The following is a 21017-nucleotide window of genomic DNA, read 5'->3' on the forward strand; positions in this document are numbered from 1 at the left end:
CTCCAACAACCACGAATATAGACCTTTGTCCTAGACATGATTCCAACCAGTGGAGAGATTTTCTTCCCGATTTCCACTGACTTCAATTTTGCCTTGATGTCAACAGCAGTTACTTTCACCCCACCATTCTGCGGACCGGATGTGGCAGGACTGCCGACCTATTGCTAATTTAGCTCTTTGCACAAATATTCTAGTGTTGTTGCTGTGATCTTGGTAAAGCACAATGGTGAATGTTTTGAAATTTGAATGCTTAGTCTTCTTGAACTGTGTACTGCTGAGTGTTGTTCAATTAACTTTGTCTTGGGGTTGTCTGGAAGTAGCAAATATAAGACTGAAACAATGGCATCCATCTTCAACCAGAAGTAATGCATTATGCATCTTGGCCTCTTCCTGAGATTCCCAGCATAACAGATCCTAGTCTTCAGCCAATTAGATTCACACCACGTGATATCAAGAAACAGCTAAATGTGCTGGATAAAGCATAGGCTATGGGCTCCAACAACAACCCAATGTAATGCTGAAAACTTGTGCTCCAAAACTAGCTGTGCCTCTAGCCAAGCTACTCCAATACAGCCATAATTCCGGCATCTACCTGACAGAAGAATTGTCCACGTATGCCCTGTCACGAAAACTAGGACAAATCCAATCCAGCCAATTACCAGTCCATCAGTCTCAATTATCAACAAAGTAATGGAAGGCGTCAGTGAATATTAAAAATCAGTGGATTCAAATATTTTATGCTTTTGAAAACAAGACATTACACTTGTAGGTGTACATGACAGGAAAGTTGCTTACAAATATCAATCATAGAAGCATTGAATGATGCACAGAAAGAGGCCATTCAGCCCATAATTCAATTAGTCCCACCACTACTCGTTACACATACCCCTACAGTTTTTTCCTTCAATTATTTACCCATTTCCCTTTTCAAAGTTAATATTGAATCTCCTTCTATCACCCTTTCAGGCAGTGCATTCCAGATCACAACTTACTGTAAAAACATCTTTATTTTGCTGCCTCTGGTTCATTTTCAATTACCTTAAGTCTGTGCCTGCTAGTTACTGATCCTTTTCCCACCAGAAATAGATTGTTCTTATTTACTCTATAAAAACCCTCCATGATTTCGAACAGCAGCGAGTCAAAATCATGGTAAAATCTGATACACTGGCCTTTCCATGCAAGCTTCTGCAATGGCCAGTCAAGTAAAGGGTGGCATATTGCAATTTATACCCTTCTCCAAGGCTAACAACTTACATTTATAGCATCCATAAATGTAGAAAAATGTCTCAAAAGTAGTGAAAAAAATGAATGTCAAGCCTTAAAAGAGGTATTGGAAAGGCTGACCAAAAATTATTCATATAGGGAATTTTTAAGAAGGGTCTTAGAGGAGGAGCAGGAAATGGATACCAGAATGAGTGTGTAGAGGGAATTCCAGAACTCAGAAGTTGAAGGCATCACCAATGGTGGTGCATATAGAGGGGAATGGCTTGGTGCAGAAGAAACCTGAATTAGAGGAACAAGAGTTTGGAGCGATATGGAGGAGTTACAATTGTAGAACTGGAGGAGTTTACAGAGATAGTGAGGAGTGAGACCATGATAGGATTTAAACACGAAGAGGAGAATATTTAACTGGAAGATTGGCAGCCAATATAGTTCAGTGAGAACAGATTGAATGGGATAATGGGTCAGAATACAGGCAGCAGAGTTAGAAATCTGAAGTTTACAGAGGGTAGAGGATGGAAGACAAGCCAGGGGAGCAATCGAATGGTTGAGTCTGGAAGTGGCAAAGGCATGGATAAATGTTGCAGCAACATGAGGAAGGGGGGATTACAAATGTGAAATTGAGCAGTCAATGTGATGAAGAGGATGTTGTGTTGGAAGCTGAGCCTGTGTTGAATAGGACAAAGTTGCCAACAGTCTGATGCAGTTCGACGAAGTGGCCTGTGAGAGAATAGATTCAGTGGCAAGGGAACAGAGCTTGTGATTTTAGCCAAAGATGTTAGCTTCAGTCTTCCCAACGTTTAACTGGAGAAAACCATTACTCATTCAAAACTGAAGACCGGCGAGTAGTCTGCTAACAGAGAGGTGTAGGAGAGGTCAAATAGAGCCGGGCGTCATCAACACACATGTGAAATGCAGTTCCATTGAGGTATTTAATTGAACCACTTCCAGGATGGGCGGGGCAGTGTTGCAGTGAGAGAGTTAAAAAAAAGTTTTGTGAGCACACATACTTCACTTTTAACTGGGGCCTAATTGGAGTTGGACGAGTAACCCACTCCCAAGAGATGGGGCCCCAATTATAATATTTAAATAAAACCCGAGGCTCTCAGTTTCAGCATGAATTTGAATTTAACGGCTGGAGCCTGAGTTTCTCAGGGCTCTGGAAATCTAGCAGCTGAAGGCAGACACGAGCTGCCAGATCCAGCAGGTAGGAGCTTCTACAACGCTACTTGTGTGGTGAGAAGGAGCAGAAATGTTTCCCCCATATCCCATCAAGCAAAGCTGCCATGATCTGCCGCCAATGCTTTGAACAAATGATTCCAGCAAACCCTGCCCCAAGATCTCTCTTCCTCACATTCCAAGTGCCAACTCCACCCTGCCCCTCCCCTCTAATCTTGTCAATTGCCAGAAACCATCACCAGCAGACCCCAGATGCTGCCTTGTAACATAAGCATTCCTACGCAGCAACAACCAGCCTTCAATTTGTTTCCTGCTCAGCAATCAGCCAAAGTAAAAAATAAATTAATGAGGGCTTTGGCAGGGCTTGTGCATTCCCAGCTTTTCTGGGTTTCCTGCTGCATCCCTGAATCCTTCCTATAAATATTAGGCATCATGCCTTTGGATGATGTTGCCCTTTAGAGAAGGAAAGTGGGGGCTAACAACAGATGCTCGGGCCCCTCTTCTTCTTCATCATGCCTTTGGGTAGCTAACTGCAAAGCGAGATTTGGTTTTACCAATTTCCCTCAAACCTTTTCTCCAGGTCCTCAAATATAACATCTGCTGATAAGCAAAGCTTCATCCAAGTCCCAAGGAAATTGAAAACATAGTCAATAAAGCCAGATATATTTGGAAGACAGGAGAAACTGGGATTGGTAATCTCCTTAGAAGTGTTATACAACTACAACAACCAAACCATGAACTATATCATATATAAAGAAGCTCCAGATTTAGAATGAAATAGTAAATGCTGAAAATTCTTGTCAAGTTCATCAGCATCTAAACAGAAAGAATTATATTTCCGATGAAAGGCTGGCTTTGGATAAATAAAGGACAGAAGCCACATTTCTACATTTACACAACTTTATAAACCTCTATTTCTAATGCCTAGTGATCATAAAATAAAAATATAAAATACAATACACTTAAACAACTTCCCCCACCAGCAAAGCATCAAAAACCAAGTCATAAAATGTATACCTGGTGTATGTGAATTAGACTGAGATGCCAAAGTGGGGCAAGCTTGCCTTATTAAATAAGCAGCATATTTCAGTCCTTATAATCATTTTAATAAGCTCTGTTCATTAGTAATTATTTAAGTACAAGACAAGACTGCTGTTCACCTAGGTCTCGGTCCCAATAACATTGGTTTTAAGTTCACATCCTTGACATTTTACAAATGGATACCACACGCCTGCCAATAATTTGTTAGTTTAAGGCAGTTCCATTTGTTATTCTTGTGAGATCAACTTTGCCCAATCCTGCTATTGTAAAGTCTCAGTTTAAAATAGAGCTAGCCAATAGCAAATCAGTAACAAGTGCCAAATGACCTTGAGAAAACAAAAAAATTATCAGGGCATTTTAAGACCAGTTAAAATAGACATTCAATTTTTGACTTCTCACTGAATTGAAACCCTGCAGAAGTTTTCATTAGAAAATACAGAATATGTGTATTTAGAAAGATGTGTGTGACCATGATCGAGATAACAAGACTATTCTCCACAATACACTGCAGAAAAAATGACTTCCTCTAAAAGCAAGAATTCAGAAAATTTGGCAGGGGTTTTTCTATGCTTTAATAAACAAAAAAAGGCAAGAATTCCCTGCAATATACTAATTACATCTGCTGCAAGAAACTAAGTACACTACAGCCTTTTTAAGTGGCACCTAAAAAATCCTGAAAATTTTGAATTCAGAGTCAGCTAATTTAACATTGATGTGAAGACTGGTTAGTCTCATTTTTGCAGTTTTGCGAGAGCAGAACAGAGATACTTAGTTGCATAAAATACCACGTTAGATTGATCACTAAAGTTTACCCATCAGAATTGAAATATTTGTGGCCTTGAATTTTTAGATAAAACATCCTTCAATTCAAAAAAAGTATTGGCAGCTTGTTACAGACTTTTGTCACAAAATGTTCCAACTTAATGGCTTAACAACGTACCAATCAATGAAGATTAAAAAGGTAACATTCTCATTGTAAGTGGGTATCAGTTAATGCCTTCTATATAAAATCAAGGTTTATTGGTGCTTTTCTTTAAAAAAAACTGCTTAATTCTAACTTCATTACTAATACCTCTGCTTTATTACTACACAATAAATTTCAGTTCTCAGATAAAAGCAAAAGGCCTGCTTCTACCTCCTACCCAAAATCCACAAACAGGACTGTCCCAGCAGACTGATCATTACAGCCTGTTCCTGCCCCACGGAACTCATTTCTTCCTATCTTGACTCCATTCTCTCTTCGCTTGTCCAGTCTCTTCCCACCTACATCCGTGACTCCTTTGATGCTCTACATCATATCAACAATTTCCAGTTCCCTGGCCCCAACCACCTCCTCTTCACCATGGACGTCCAATCCCTCTACACCTCCATCCCCCACCAGGATGGTCTGAGGGCTCTCTGCTTCTTCCTTGAACAGAGGCCCAAACAATCCCCATCTACTCTCCTCCGTCTGGATGAACTTGTTCTCTCACTGAACAATTTCTCCTTAAACTCACCTCACTTCATCCAATAAAAGGTGTGGCCATGGGTACCTGCATGGGCCCCAGTTATGCCTGTCTCTTTATGGGGTATGTGGAACATTCCTTGTTCCAGTCCTACTCAGGCCCCCTCCCACAACTCTTCCTCCGGTACATCGATTACTGCTTCGGTGTCACTTCATGCTCTCATCTGCACCTGGAAAAATTTATTAATTTTGCTTCCAATCACCACCCCTCCATCATTTTCACATGGTCCACCACTGACGCTTCCCTTCCCTTCCTTGACCTCTCTGTCTCAATTTCTGGTGATAGACTGTTCACCGACTCCCACAGCTACCTTGACTACAGCTCCTCACACCCTGCTTCCTGTAAGGACTCCATCCCACTCTCTCAGTTCCTTCGCCTCCGTCACATCTGTTCTGATGATGCCACTTTCCAAAACAGTTCTTCTGACATGTCTTCCTTCTTCCTTAACTGAGGTTTTCCACCCACAGTGGTTGACAGGGCACTCAACCATGTCCGACCCATCTCTTGCACTTCTCCCTCCCAGAACCATGATAGGGTCCCCTTGTTCTCACTTATCACCCCACCAGCCTCTGCATTCAAAGGACCATCCTCCGCTATTTCCACCAACTCCAGCATGATGCCACCACCAAACACATCTTCCCTTCACCCCGCCCCCCCATGTCGGCATTCCATAGGGACCGTTCCCTCAGGGACAACCTGGTCTGCTCCTCCATCACCCCCTACACCTCAACCCCCTCCCACGGCACCTTCCCATGGAACTACAAAAGGTGCAACACCTGCCCCTTTACTGCCCCCCTCCTCACCGTCCAAGGGCCCAAACACTCCTTTCAAGTGAAGCAGCACTTCACTTGCACTTCCCTCAATTTAGTCTATTACATTCGCTGCTCCCAATGCGGTTTCCTCTACATTGGAGAGACCAAACGCAGACTGGGTGACCGCTTTGCGGACCTTCCTGTCGCTTGCCATTTCAACACACCACCCTGCTCTCATGTCCAAATGTCCGTCCTTGGCCTGCTGCATTGTTCCAGTGAAGCTCAACGCAAACTGGAGGAACAGCACCGCATCATTGAGTTCAACAATTTCAGATCATGAACTCTCTCCTTTATCCTCACCCCTTCTTTATCTCCTTTTTTCTAATAATTATAATTTTTTTTAATATATATATTTTTTTCTTTTCCCACTTGTTTCTATTATTTTTACAATTTACTTCCATATTGTTTTATCCCCACCTTTTAGCCTATTACAATCCCCTCCCCCCACCCCACCAGGGCCATCTGTCACTTGGTCATCCTGTTTTCTACCCTTAATGTCACCATTAGCACATCCTTTAGCAAGTATCACCACCGTCAATGCCCCTTTGACCTTTTGTTTATGGCATCTTTGACAATCTCTCCTTTGCCTCCACCTATCGTTGGCCCTCTATCCAGTTTCACTTGTCCAACCCCTCTTAAACAGCTTATATTTCACCACATTTCTAGTTCTCTTAGCTCTAATAAAGAGTCATACGGACTCGAAACAATAACTCTGTCTTCCTCTCCACAGATGCTGTCAGACCTGCTGCTGAGTTTTTCCAGCAGTTTTTGTTTCAAATTTCAGTTCTCATTTGGGTTGATGAGGAAAAACAAGAGCTTTGTCGTGGCCATTGAGATCAAAACAAAATCGATCAGAGGTGACGAAATAATCCATGATTCAATAACATGATTAAATTATTTTAAGTATTTAGAGTACAATGAGTTAATCAGGTCTAATCAGATGACTTCCTACAGAAAAGATCATTCTTCAGCAACCTTGCAGAATTATTTGAAGAACATATGAACGCACAAAATAGGAGTAGGAGTAGGCCATTCGGTCCCTTAAGCCTGCTCCACCATTCAATAAGATCATGGCTGATCTGTTGGCGTTTCAAATTCCACATTCCCATCTATCCCCAATAACCTTTCATCCCCAAGAATCTATCTACCTCTGCCTTAAAAATATTCAATGACCCCACCTCCACCGCCTTCTGAGGCAGAGAGTTCCAAAGTTGCACAACTCTTAGGGAAAAAAATTCTCCTCATCTCTGTCCTAAATGGGCAACCCCTAACTTTAAAACATTTTCCCTAGCTCTGGACTCACTCACAAGAGGAAACATCCTTTCCATGTCCATCTTGTCAATATCCCATTCAGGGTCTTATGTACTTCAATCAAATCACCCCTCACTCTTTTAAACTCCAGTGGAAGAAATAACAAACAGTAATGCAGTGGATGTGGTTTATATAGATTAAAAAAACATTTGATTAGATGCCCATATAAGAGCTTTTGTCAAAAATAATAGCACATTTGTTATGGAAAAGGTCAAGGATGGGCCATAAATCAGAGTTCTAGATTGAGAGAAGGCCCGATTTTAATACAATCAGATATGATTTGACCAGAGTGGACTGGGAGCAGCTACTTTTGGGTAAATCTGTGTCAGAGCAGTGAGACTCATTCAAGAAGGAAATATGGAATGTACAGGGCCAACATATTCCAGTAAAGATAAAGGGTGGGACCAACAAATCCAGGGAACCCTGGATGTCAAGGGATATATGGGATTTGATAAAGAGATAAAGGGAGGCTTATGGCAGATACCGACGGCTCAAAACAGTGGAAGTCCTAGAGGTGTATAGAATGTGTAGGTGGGGGAAACTTAAAAAGGAGAGCAAAATGAGGGCATGAAAAAACACTGGCAGGTAAAATAAAAGAAAATCCAAAGTTATTTTACAAGTACATTAAGAGTAAGAGGATAACTAGGGGAAGAGTAGGGCCCATTAAGTACCATAGTGGTAATTTGTGTGTGGAGCCAGAAAACGTAGGTAGAGTTCTAAATGAATACTTTGTGTCGGTCTTCACAAGTGAGAAGGACAACTTGGATATGGAAATCAGGCAGAAGGACTGCGATATAATTAAAGAAATTAGCATAGAAAGGGAGGAGGTTCTAAGTGGTCTGGCAGGCTCATAAGTAGATAAATCTCCAGGCACAGATGAAACGTATCCCAGGCTGTTGAGTGAGGTAAGGTAGGAGATAGCAGGGGCGCTGGTAATAATTTTCAATACCTCTCTGGCCACAGGAGAGGTGCCAGAGGACTGGAGGACAGCTAGTGTGGTACCATTATTCAAGAAGGGAGGAAGAGATAAACCAGGGAACTACAGGCCAGTCAAAATTTATCTGTCCCTTAATACCTTCGATTTTTGTTATGCAATCAATCAGTCACTGATTGATCCAGCATTAGTTGCCATTTGAGGAGAGACTTCCAAACTCAGAAAATACTTCTAACCCAAAAGCTAGTCAAATAGATTTCCTGAAAAGTCTGGCTCTAATCTTTAAGACCATGTCCCCTTGTTCTAGACTTCCAAACTAATGGAAATAGTTTCTATCTACCCCATCTATTCCCCTTAATATCTGAACAACTTCAATCAAATCACCACCACCAAATTCAACAGAATACAATATTAGTCAATGGGAATCAAGGGGGGAAAATTCTCTGCTGGTTAGAGTCATACCTAGTACGAAGGAAGATGGTTGTGGTTGTTGGAGGTCAATCATCTCAATTCCAGGACATCACTGCAGGAGTTCTTCAGGGTAGTGTCATAGGACCAACCTTTTTCAGCTGCTTCATCAATGACCCTCCTTCCATCATAAGGTCAGAAATGGGGATGTTCACTGGTGATTGCACAACATTCAGCACCATTCACTACTCAGATACTGAAGCAGATATATGTCCATATGCAGCAAGACCTGGACAATATCCAGGCTTGGGCTGGCAAGTGGCAAGTGACATTTGTGCCACACAAGTGCCACGCAATGACTATCTCCAACCAGAGAGAATCTAACCACTGTCCCTTGACACTCAATGGCATTATCATTGCTGAATCCCCACAATCAACCTCCTGGGGTTACAAATGACCAAAACTAAACTGGACTAGCCATATAAATACTGTGGCTACAAAAGCAGGTCAGAGGCTAGGAATCCTGAGGTGAGTAACTCATCTCCTGACTCCCCAAAGCCTGTACACCACCTACATGGCACAAGTCAGGATAGAATACCCTCCGCTTGCCTGAATGAGTACAGCTCCGACAACACTCAAGAAGACTGACACCATCCAGGACAAAGCAGCCCACTTGATTGGCATCCCTTCCACAAACATTTACTCCCTCCACCACTGGCTAACAGTGGCAGCAGTGTGTACAATCTACACAATGTACTGCAGAAACTCACTAAGGCTCCTTAGGCAGTACCTTCCAAACCCACGACCTCTACTAACTAGAAGGACAAGGGCAGCAGATAAATGAAACCCCACCATCTGGAAACTCCCCTCAAGCCACTCATCATCTTGACTTGGAAATAGATCGCTGTTCCTTCACTGTCACCAGGTCAAAATCCTAGAACTCTCTTCCTACCAGCACTGTGAGTGTACCTACACCACAGGGACTGCAGTGGTTCAAGAAGGCAACTTACCACCACCTTCTCTAGGGCAATTAGGGATGGGCCATAAATGCTGGCCTAGCCAGCGACATCCACATCCCATAAATGAATTAAAAAAAAACCTCTCCTTGTAATTTATGTATCATTCTGGTAAATATAGGTTACGCTTCCTCCAAAGCCAAAGCCAATGTATCCTACCTAAGGTGTGGTGCCCAGAATTGCTCACACTGCTCCAGGTGTGGTCTAACCAGAGTCTTGTATAGCTGAAGCATGACTTTGACCCCATGTATTCTACTCCACTAAATATAAAGGCCAGCATTCCATTAGCATCTTTGATTATTTTCTGTACCTGTTCATGACATTTTAATGATCTATGTATCTGGACAACCAGGTCTCTTTGGACCTCCATGGTTTCTAGTTTTTCATCACTTAGAAAATAGCACGTTCTTTCATTTAAGGTCCAAAGTGACAGACCTCACATTTGCCTACACAACTTCATTTTTCACAGTTTTGCCCATTCACTTAATCAATATCTCTTTGTAATTTTATGCTTCCATCATCACTGCTTACAATGTTGCCTATCTTTGTCTCATTAACCAAATGACTTTCTATTTCATCATCAAAGTTGTCATTAAATCTGGTGAATAGATGAATCAAATATTGTGAAATCAAGATAGTCCACTTTTCTTCAGAGAAGTATTCATACCAGTGACCTTTTACATATGTTCAAAAGTGTAACCATTTCTAATACCTAGCAGCACATTTCACTAACCTTGATATAGTTTATATAGGTGCAATGTCCACACTGTACAAACAATTTCAGATAAACAAATGCATAATCATGGTTCAACTATGCAGTAAAGTTGCACAGCATTTACTTCATTGACGTCTTCATTTTTATACTTTGTAATGTTAGCTAACAGCAGCCTGTTCAAGCAGCCATTGTTCAACATTGAAAATGTAACCCATTTTTGGATGAGTGTGAATGAAGCTCAACACGTTTAGAAGCAATACCTGCAAGTTGCATTTATTTGCCACCTTTAATATATTAAACATCCCAAGTGCATTGGAGGGGGGAAAAATTAGTAGGCATCTAGACTTTTGGGGAAGATTAGGAAAATTTAGTCTTGTTTTCAGAAGGCTTTTAAAGACGGGCCATGCGGTAAAGAGGTAGCAGGTTTATGGGAGGGAGTTTCAAAGAGGGCAGCAGTGCAACTGATGTCTCTCCAGTGATAGTGAAGTAAAAGGGAGTTCAAGAACAGTCCAAATCAGATACTGTGGGGCAGAACTCAGTTTTGCAAACGGTAGGGTGCAGAGGAAGTTATAGATAAGGATGAAATTTAAGTTTGTCCCATTGTAGCACCAGGAACCAATGTAGGTCAGGGAGGATAGGGAATATTTGGGTCAGAATGCATGCAGCTGAGCTTTGGACGATTCAGAGTGGATGTCAGAAAGACATAAAAGCACTGGACAAGTCAAATATAGCGATAAAAGCTTCACAACAGTGGGTTGAGGTAGGAAAATAGGGAAGCAATGTTGCAGAGTTGGAAGTAAGTAATCTTGATAGTGAATAGGATGTGGGTTGACAGTTGCAAGCAGTCTGCTTCAGTATTCAATAAGCAGCCAAAAAATGATCAAGTTGATTCATAGGGCTTAGAATTCTTCATAGGTGCTGAATGCAACCTCAACCTTCCCAATGTGTAAGAACAATGCAGACGCAATAGCATATCTATTGGTTAGCAACTCTAAATCAGGAACTGGTCTTAAATCAATTCTTGCAGGTACCTGAAATGCAATAAAAAACATGTTTACCTAAGTTTTGATTTTGTTGTCTCTTGAAAAAATCCCTAAGTACAATGACTGAGTAAGCAACCAAATTAGCAATATACAATAAAACAAAGTTTATTGCTGTGTTCTCCCTGGTACCAGGCTTGAGAGGAGGCCTAATGTACAATTTTCAAAAGTACACAGACTTTGTGACTGGTTCAGATTCTAATGGACTGACAGTCCTTTTTGAACTTAGAGCAGTTTGATTGTCAAAATCCAGAATATTGTGAGCAGTTGAAGAATCTCATGATTCTTGCAATTGGAAAATCCCTCAACAAAAGTGTCAGTTTGAAAATCTCAGCAAAGTAGAAAAGTATGAAAAGAATTGAACAGGTCAATATCCCTGAAGGAAAAGAGGAATCCCATGCAAATTTAGCTTGGTTTTATTTTTAGGAGTTGCAGGCTTTTAATTATTTAAATTTCATGAGAGTCGGAGATAGCTATACTTCATTGTTGCATTAGTCACTTGGCTAATATTTGTATAACACCAATATATCACTTTATAATAATATATAATTTTACATTTTAAATTTAAAATGAGGACTCCAGTGATACTTGATTGCTTTCAAATACTTAAGTAGGATTTTATGAAGGCATAAGAAAATCCAATACCTAAAAGCAATTAACAAACAGTGATTGCTATTCAAATAACCAGAATTAAAAACTTAACTAAACATAAAGGAAAATATGGGGACTCTCAAAATATTACAGAAGTTTGGATTTAACCATCAGGACCTTCACAAAATGGACTCCAGAAAGTCAGGTAATTTATTTTGCAAGTTCTGCACAGACATGTCTGGACAAATCCCTGGGCAGTCACATAAAACGTAAATGGCCTTGCCAGGTGCTGATTGATTACCCCTCACCATTTCAATAGAAGAGACAGAAAATGACAATAGCTGCTAGACCTGCCAGCCCCACGAAGATGGGATTTCAAATAAAGTCATTCACTGAGGATGATCACAGCTGGAGTGTTGATGGGATATCAATATGCCCTCATTGTGTGTCAATTACACCAGCTTCAACACATTGTGTGGACAATGGAATACATTGATACTGTCATCACATGACTGAAACTAGCTGGAGAGAACACCAATACCTTATTAATCCAAAAGGCCAGCCCAGAAAGGAAGCCTGGGACCAGCACCTCAAAGGGAGAGATCTTGCCCCAGGAAAGGAAAGAACCCTGCCTCATAAAGAAAGTCATCTCAGGCACTGGGGAGGGCCTAATTCATTCCACCTGCAAGATTATATTTCTTCACCACAAGAGCTCATCCACGATTCTGATCTCCATGTGTCTTCCAAGGAAGCAAAAGAGAATCCTTCAGGCCTGCAATGTTCAAGGACCATGTAAAGAAATGACCAGTTTCTGCTGTACTCTTCTAGGAACCTAAGTGCACATTAACATCTTTAGAATAATCTTTTCTTATGTGTGTTCAGGGAGTGGGTGCTTGTTGCATTTACATTCTTGATGTTGTGAAAATAAATGTTTATACTTTTTGATTTAAACTTATAAGAAAAACTGTTTCTATGTCTTCTTTAAAGTCACAGTACTCAAAAGAGTTAAAACACTCTCTCAAAAATACATCTTGTTGTGGTCAGCTGAGAGATGAGAAAAGTGGAAAAATTCCAAATCAGACCTGCACCTAGCAAGCACAGCTACACTAGTGACAACTTAAAAAGACTCAAACTGGATCAACAATGATGTTTTAATTTACTTTGCAACAAGAACAGCTAGATTATTAATAACGAAGCAGGCATAAATTAGGTTAGCAAGAAATTGTTTTCGCTGATTTGCTCCTCAATATAAATTTGACTACATTTGATGCTTCAACCATTTTAGATATTATGATAAGCACCACGATCCTGTGAGGTTATTTGACTTTTACTTCAAAAGTACATTTTTGAGCTGCCTGAACTGGAAACAATTCAAATTTCAATAATACATCAAATACAATACCCATGTGTTTTAAGCTGCCAGATGGATCTTTCTTTCACACATGGAATAGATGTTGAGCGACAGTGGAATACCCCGCTTATTTCTCTGAGTGAGTAAAACCACTGGCTCAAAGTTCTCCTCAGTCACAGAATACAATGCTTCCCACTGTATATTCTGTTCCTGCAAATGTGTATGAAGGGACAAGTTAAAATATACTTAATTTTAGTGCACACTATCAAAAGCAAAAAGGTTGTTTTAATGACCCTGCATAAACTACACTGCACCTTTTTGAATGGTGTGTTCTACTTCCTGAAAATTATCAAAACATAATTCCGTAAATAACTTGCAACACCCTAAAAAAGAAAGGATGTTTTAAGAAAAAATAAACTTATGAAATTCCATAAACTCTCCTGTGTAATTAGGTTGGCCTGAAGAATCTTGACAGTTTGCAAACCTCTTAAAAGTAACTGTTCATTTTTTTTACTATTTGACTCAGTGTCAAATTGTTTGATAAATGGCACATTTTACTATATTAAAAGGTGCTATATAAATGCAAGTTGTTGTTATAAAAACTAACAAGTTTCAGGGGTCCAATATCTTATGTATTGAACAGTACTTTGAATCCAATGACTCAATGTCAACAAAACTGAATCCATTCTGTTTGCTCTTCAGTACCTATGTACATCTGTCTTTGACCTAGCCAATCTTCCTTGCTGCTTACTCAGACTGAACCCAGCAACCCAGCAAAGTGCTCATTAGACATTCAGTTTGAGCTGAACTGAGATTTCAATCCCACACATAGTCTACTTCCAAAACTCCCACCTTCCTCCTTGAGAACATTGCCCTCAGCTCCCAGCTATACTTCATCCACAGCTGGAATTCGCAACCATGCCTTCATCAGCTTGAAGATCAAATTTTCAAATGATCATTTGCCAGCATCTCAACCACTGTCCTTCAAAATGCCAGATAATCCACAACAATCCCTTTTCATGCCCACTGCAAGACGGAAAGAAAGAGAAAGAAAAAGAAATTTCACTGATACAACACCTTTCTTATCTTCAGGTCCATCCAAATGACTCATAGACAATTAAGTACTTTTGAAATGCAATCACTGTTATAATTCAGGCATCTGTAGCAGACATTTTGTACACAACAGTATTCTTGAGGTAAATTAGTTTATAATCTGTGCTGAGGGTATTGACTAAAGAATAAATATGTTAGTCAGGACACCAAAATTGCCCACCCTCCCCCAAATATATTAATTTCCTGAACCCCAATGAATTCAAGAGTATTCTTGGTTTTAATTCCTTCCATGGACCATTTTATTTAGGAATTGTCTGCAAAGATATCCCTTATTCGTACCCTTTGTTCTTCAGACTCTAATTTAATATTCATTTCCTATTCCCACTTTTCCATTACTAAGGCTGAACTTTTGACTGAAGCAGACTCCATCCTATCTTCTTAAACGATTAATCCATGCAATCTCTTCCCTCATGCAGCTCCATCTACAAAAGCTTTTAAAAAAAATCTTTCAATGCACTTTCAGTGCCACCAATACTTCACCTCCTTATCAGCGTTCACACCTATCATTTGTAAAGTGCTTTGAATAACACACTTCTGTGCAATTCTCAAATAAAAATAAATTATTTTCAGACACCTAAATATCCACTTCATGTACACATAGTGGCTTATTAATCATTCATTTCTGTATCACTCTGGAATTTGCAATAATTTAATTAATCTTTAAAAAGCACAACTGTAAGTCAACTGAAGCTACCTCCAATGGTACCTAATATGTATAATGGTATTTGTTTTATTTAAAAAAAGAAAAAGTAGATGCATCACTGAAAAGCTGTTTAGATTACAGTTGCGTTTATATAACAGTATCATTGGTGCAAAGCTGTTTCACTTTCCAACAGCAGTGAAGCGTAAATGCTTGAATCTGCACCATTAAGCCAAACCTGCTTCACAACAACGCTAAACCTGTACTGCAAATACACCCAACAACTTTATTTACATCATCATTGATTTACTATTCTGTATATTTAATTTAGTGCATAGTTAAATCGGGTACAAGTGATTGGAGATGAACAGGTGGCTGAGACAGTGTTACGAGGCAGGGCCGTTTATGAAGGTCATCTAAATCTCAACAGTATTGCACTTTTAAACATACTGATATGAAGCTTCAAAAAGGTTTTTTTTTCTGGAAGGTTCTCCCATATTGGGCTTCATCCAAATTTTAGCACCAATGTCTTGAATTATGACTGCCATTTTGATTGCAAAGTTTTGCATCATATAATGGGAGAACATTTCAGAAGGCAAGGCAACACACAAATTCTAAAACAATTACAGTTAAATACACAATATTGGCTATTACATTGTTGTGCTAGAATACAAATTTACATACTGATATAACTAGTATTCAAGGAAGGTTTTGAAGCAGAATTATTTTCAAAGTAACAAAATAATTTTAAGATTTGAGGTACTGTCCATCTTTTCAGGATTGTGAGCTTGACAGAGCGACAAAATTGTATTTGCATTATTTGCAATGCTCTTATGTATAATATTGAGAACATCAATCATATGCTGCAATAAATAGTAGATTCTTGATTCATCAGTTGCTGCTTTCACCTGCAGAGCTTACATTTGCTTGATATCAGTTTTGGCAGCCACCATCAGGCTCAATGCATTTTATTAGAGAGCTTTTCCTGTCCCCCTTTCCTTCTAAATGTTGGCAGTATGCCAATATTTAAGTCTTCAGCCTCCAGAAATTTCCACCAACCAAAGCGTTCTACCATTATCTTGTGAGTTCTATTAGTACATTGTTTCCCACAGGTATGAAAAGTAGTGCTAAAGCAATTTTAGAAGTGGGCAACCTGTAGGAAACGCAGAAACAAAAGCAGAAAATGCTGTAAATTGTATCCCCTTCTTCTCTAAAGTCATACAGACTCGAAACATTAACTTGGTTTCTCTCTCCACAGACGCTGTCAGACCTATTGAGTTTTTCCAGCATTTCTGTTTTTATTTCAGATTTCCAGGATCCGCAATATTTTGCTTTTATCTGTAGATAATGCAAATTTGTTCTCTAGAGCATCCAAGGCATATGGTCACTACCCTCCTATCCCATTAAAATGTTTACTGACATTTTTGTGCATTTTCATGAATTTAAGAGGAGGTAACGGTCAATCTTTAATAGTGTTACATACAGGGAGTCAAGATGAAGTGCAGTCTTCAGGTGAAGTTGGACTATAAGACATGGGATAATTAGACCTGGGCAACCTGGCAGAATTTAAACAGGTGCTTAATATTATGTGTTCATGTACTGTGAATTTGAACCCTTTGATTGTGCTACAGTTTTAAAACCTCTGCTAATGAGGAATTACCTTTGAAGAATTTTACAGCGAAAATTCAAACACCCAAGTTACAGAACAGAAATTATACATAGGTCATATGCACTCAAAACATCAACTTTGTTTCTCTCTCCACAGCTGCTGTCAGGCCTGCTGAGTTTTTCCAGCATTTTCTGTTTTTGTTTCAGATTTCCAGCATTCACTTTATTTTGCTTTTATCTTAATTATATGTAGGTTTTCTGAATAAATACTACAAGACGCTGTGCTGCTGTGTTAAATGGATTCTTACCATTTGGTAACTTTGGTAGCGAAGCTTTGTACCATAGTTATACTTGAGCGGATACAATTTACAATAGTTTTCAGTGAGTCAAAGAATTTTGTTGAACTAGTATTAAGCCACAATTTTAGTGCATTATCTAGGAGCGTTTATAATTTAATTTTTAATGTTTTATTATTTCTGCCAACACTAAAATTTAACCAACATTTAGATGTCACTTTGATCAGGCTGTGACTCAAACCTTTCCCTGGAGTATAACATAACCTTGTATTCGGCATTTAAAATGTACAGGGGTTTAAGTCCCTGAGCACTCAGAAACTTATTTTTTTGATACAATTTGTACATTTCTGGAACAGGAGAACACAGAATGGGGGCAGGTGCAACTGGCTGTAAACCTCAAAGCTCTTTTTTCCTATTTGACTCCAGCCTCTTATGCATTTCCTTTCCCATTAGCTCGAACTGAGGCTGTGCCTTCAGTAACTTAAGTCTCAACCTCTGGAGCCCCCCACCCGTTTGTCCACCTCTTCATTTCTCTCTCCTCCAAGCTTTTGGTCATTTCCCAATTTCTTTCTTTGGTTCAGCATCCATTTTTGTCACAACACTAAGGCACGTTGGGACATTTTTCTACATTAAAGTCACTATGTAAATGCAACTTGTTGTTGCTATAGTAAAATAAACAGCAACCAGAACACAAAACTTACATGTTACTGTATGTATATAAAATGGATATAATTTTGTTGTAGTTATCTACATATATATTTTCATCCCTTTCATGATGCTGGGGTCAGGATAAAAGAGCTTGGCTCAGTTCCCAAAATCTCAGTAAATTTTACACTTAAACACTATGCAACAATTCTGATGTACACTTTTTTTAAATTGGAAGTCTCACATCTAAGCTATCCTGCCAATCAAACACGCACAGTTGGTCATTTACTATTTCCAAACTTTAAGTGTGTTAATGAAATCTGATCTGGTGAATAGGTTAGATGACCATCATACTGCATAAATCCATTTAATCTACTTTATATCTACAAATTTTAAATCTGCTTTCCCTTTTAGTTTGCGTTTCCAGTAACATGCCTTACAAGTTTGACTTTTGATATTACAAATCATAACATAAAAGCTAAAAGAGACAAATACAAGCTGGAGCTCTGCGGGAGTTTATTTGCATTCTATATTTTTTTATTGGCAGGATTAGGATTTAATTAAGTCCATTTGGACTAGTACCGCACTTTAACCAATGGCAAGTACATAAAATACCGGGCGAGCTCCTCTCCAGAGGAAAGTACAGTTCTCATATTAGGTTTCCAGTGTTGTTAAAACTTCGGGTCTGTTTAAAGATCGGTGAAACGTCCCTTAAAACGTTTTTTTTTGTTGCTGTATATATTGTCCTTTCCCCAGGCCTTTCACATGCAGGGAAGACAGGCAGCTTCGACTACAAGCGACGGGGACCTTTTACCCAGTAACATAATTAAAAGCTGTTTAACTAAATTTCCGAGAACAAAATACATTTTTTTATAAACAATTACTGACATATCATTCCAATAATAATAAGCAATCAGCCTCCGACACTTTCTCACATCTACCCCACCCCCAACACGTGAGGCGACAACTGCAGGCCCGCAGATGATTTTTTTGGGTGATTTTTTTTTTCTCTCCTCTTGTGGGGAACTTACTTCAACAAACTCGAGGCTCCAACGCGATTCAAAGTCTCCTCGTTCGGTGTTCTGTGTAGCCAGTTTGTAATCTTAGCGTGACACAAGGAGAGAAGTAAAGCTAGTTCATATAAAAAATACACAGAAGGAAGGTTTTTTTTCTGTTCAGTAAAACTTGAAGCAGGGATGAGGTCATTGGTTTAAAAATAAAAGGATGGCGTCATTTCAGACCAATCCCACTGATAGCCACTTAGCAGAGAAGGGGCTGGGGAGAGGCCAACCATTCTCTCCGCTTTCTAGCCGCAGTAAGGCACCTTCCACCCGCACCTTGTAATAATACATCGCTGTTCATATAAAGAAAGTGGTAAAACAGTTCTCTCCTCACCTTCCCCAGTCTTTTCTTCGCTTTTCCATTTCTTGCTACTTTTTGTTTCGCACGGGGAGGGATTTCAGCAAGCAGCACTGAAAGGACAATGCACCGTATTCAAATTACTCTGCTGCTTGGGAACGCTTCCAAAGAGCTTTTTAAACCTTTATTCCACCCTGTTTCTTTCAGGCTAGGATTAAATATAATCAATTCTCGTCTGTAAATGTTTTACTATGTTTACACAACGTATATGTGCTTCTTGGTACAAAAGCCTATTGGCAAAGACCGATCGTTTCTGATTGTGTTCGGTTCAATATCCCTGGGTGATAGTTTTGTTCTATTAATCCTAGTGTCAGATCTATTGAGTTACATACAGAATATAACAGCAAGGAGAAAGATCTATCTCATCGGAAGCTCAGGTCGTGTCGTCTCACCACTTGTTTTTAAGTTTCCCTGATAAATTAACTTACTTTTCCATTCTTGGCGATTGTTATTTTACCCAGAATCGGTGACATTTTAAGTTCGAAAGTGTGTTTCTGCATTCTTTAACTCCCGAGGCAAAGTGAACGCAGTGCTTGGCATTCACCAAAGGGGTTTATAGAGACAATCTGCTGCTGATGACATGAAAAATGCACACAGCAAACACAACGCATGCATCGCTGCACTTTATGCTACAGAGCAATAGCTGCATAGAAGGAAAACCTTTGAAAAATATGTGCCATCTTGAATTGTGAAAACATTGTGAAGAAATAATTTTTCAATTAATATAATGAATGCATTGCATATTTACAAAGCGTTAGATAAAGCTAGTCAAACAATTTATTGGTAGATTGGATACTCCTTAAAATTCTGGTAAAACTGAGTACAGGACAGCCATTGAAGAAATTTTCACTGTGGCAAGTTCAATTGGTTCTCTAAGACTCATTCATATTATAAAAGCTAAACATCTATTTTAGGCTACCTGTATTCACAAAGGATATTGTTTTTACAGTAGTCTTTTAAAACAAACTGTTTTTATTATGACCCTTTGACAAGACAAAAACAAATACAACACATACAAAAAATGTTATATCAATAGCTCAGGGAAGACAGCTTAAGTATCTCTGTAAAATTCCTCCTTCAGAAGTTATTTTTTTCCTTGTTTTGTTTTGAGATTCTCTCACTTTTTGTGGCAAAAAGGATACTGTCAATGTCCCTCAAGTCAGTCTCTGGAGATATATCAGAAAGACATGAAGTGAGTCTCAGTAATATCTCCCTCTGGAATCTACCAGGCATCCACTAAGTTACCCTGTTTAATGGCATAGCAAACATCTGGAACAGCCATAACATGAATCAAGGCCGTAAACCCATACATAGTTCATTATTCCCAATTTGCCACCTCAGCTGGATTCTGTCAAAATAATCTAAAGCACTCATCTGATAAAATGAGAACACTTCTACATTTTGCAAGAGATTAATTCACTAGTACGTTTTGTAAAATCTGAACATTTAATGGGTGATTCACATAATAAATCAAAACACCACACCATGTGTGAATATCATATCCGCTGTATATTCTAAGCCTAAGGGTTCTGATCATTATGTCAATTACATGGTTTTCAGAATGAAAATCTTTGTCTAGTTTTTAGTATCTTCTAGTCTTTAGGTCATCAGAGACTGGGTGTATGACCCAAGATACATAGCGGGACTCCACGGAAGTCCCAATGCACTGACTCCATGGGAGTTGCTCGGAAAGTTTGAACTTCCTATAGGCAGTTCCTCTGCTCACTGGAACCCTCAGAAAAGGACTCCCACTCTGTGTTAGAGTCGGCGACTTTGGACAGTTCCAACTTATTTACCTGGACAGAAAAATCCTAGTCTAAGACCTTGGTAACTATACAGCTGACCCCCCCAATCACTCACACTGACCTCTCCCCTTTTGAACCCCAACTACCCCCTGAACTCCGACTCCCCTCTTGACCCCCCCCGATCTACACTCCAGATCCCCTGAATATCCAAACCCCCGACTCCCCCTCAACTGCCCCCAACTAACACCTGACCTCACAGCTCCCCCCAACCTCACTAGCCCCCACCACCCGAGTATCCCCTGACCTCCCAAACCCCCCGAACTCCTAACTCCCCTCCAACCTGATCTAACTAGCTCCTACCTCCGACTACTCTCTGAGTCCACCCCGATCTGACCTGACTAGCTCCACCAGCCAATTACACAAACTC

At 39.6% G+C, this 21017-nt stretch overlaps 1 protein-coding gene across 3 annotated transcripts in view; it reads right to left on the minus strand.

The window, feature by feature from the left end:
• Window positions 1-19292, minus strand: part of dusp16 (dual specificity phosphatase 16) — a 105828-nt gene extending 86536 nt beyond the window's left edge. For 2 of the 3 annotated variants that reach the window (XM_041215906.1, XM_041215908.1), the window contains exon 1: window positions 18458-18636. The gene's annotated coding sequence lies outside the window, so the exon portion shown is untranslated. Of the gene's footprint in view, window positions 1-18457; window positions 18637-18821; window positions 18899-19273 lie in introns of those variants that run through there. The other variant, XM_041215907.1, reaches the window with a different exon arrangement.
• Window positions 19293-21017: the final 1725 nt, after the last annotated feature.

Source organism: Carcharodon carcharias, chromosome 21 (genome assembly GCF_017639515.1).
Source record: "Carcharodon carcharias isolate sCarCar2 chromosome 21, sCarCar2.pri, whole genome shotgun sequence".
NCBI lineage: Eukaryota > Metazoa > Chordata > Chondrichthyes > Lamniformes > Lamnidae > Carcharodon > Carcharodon carcharias.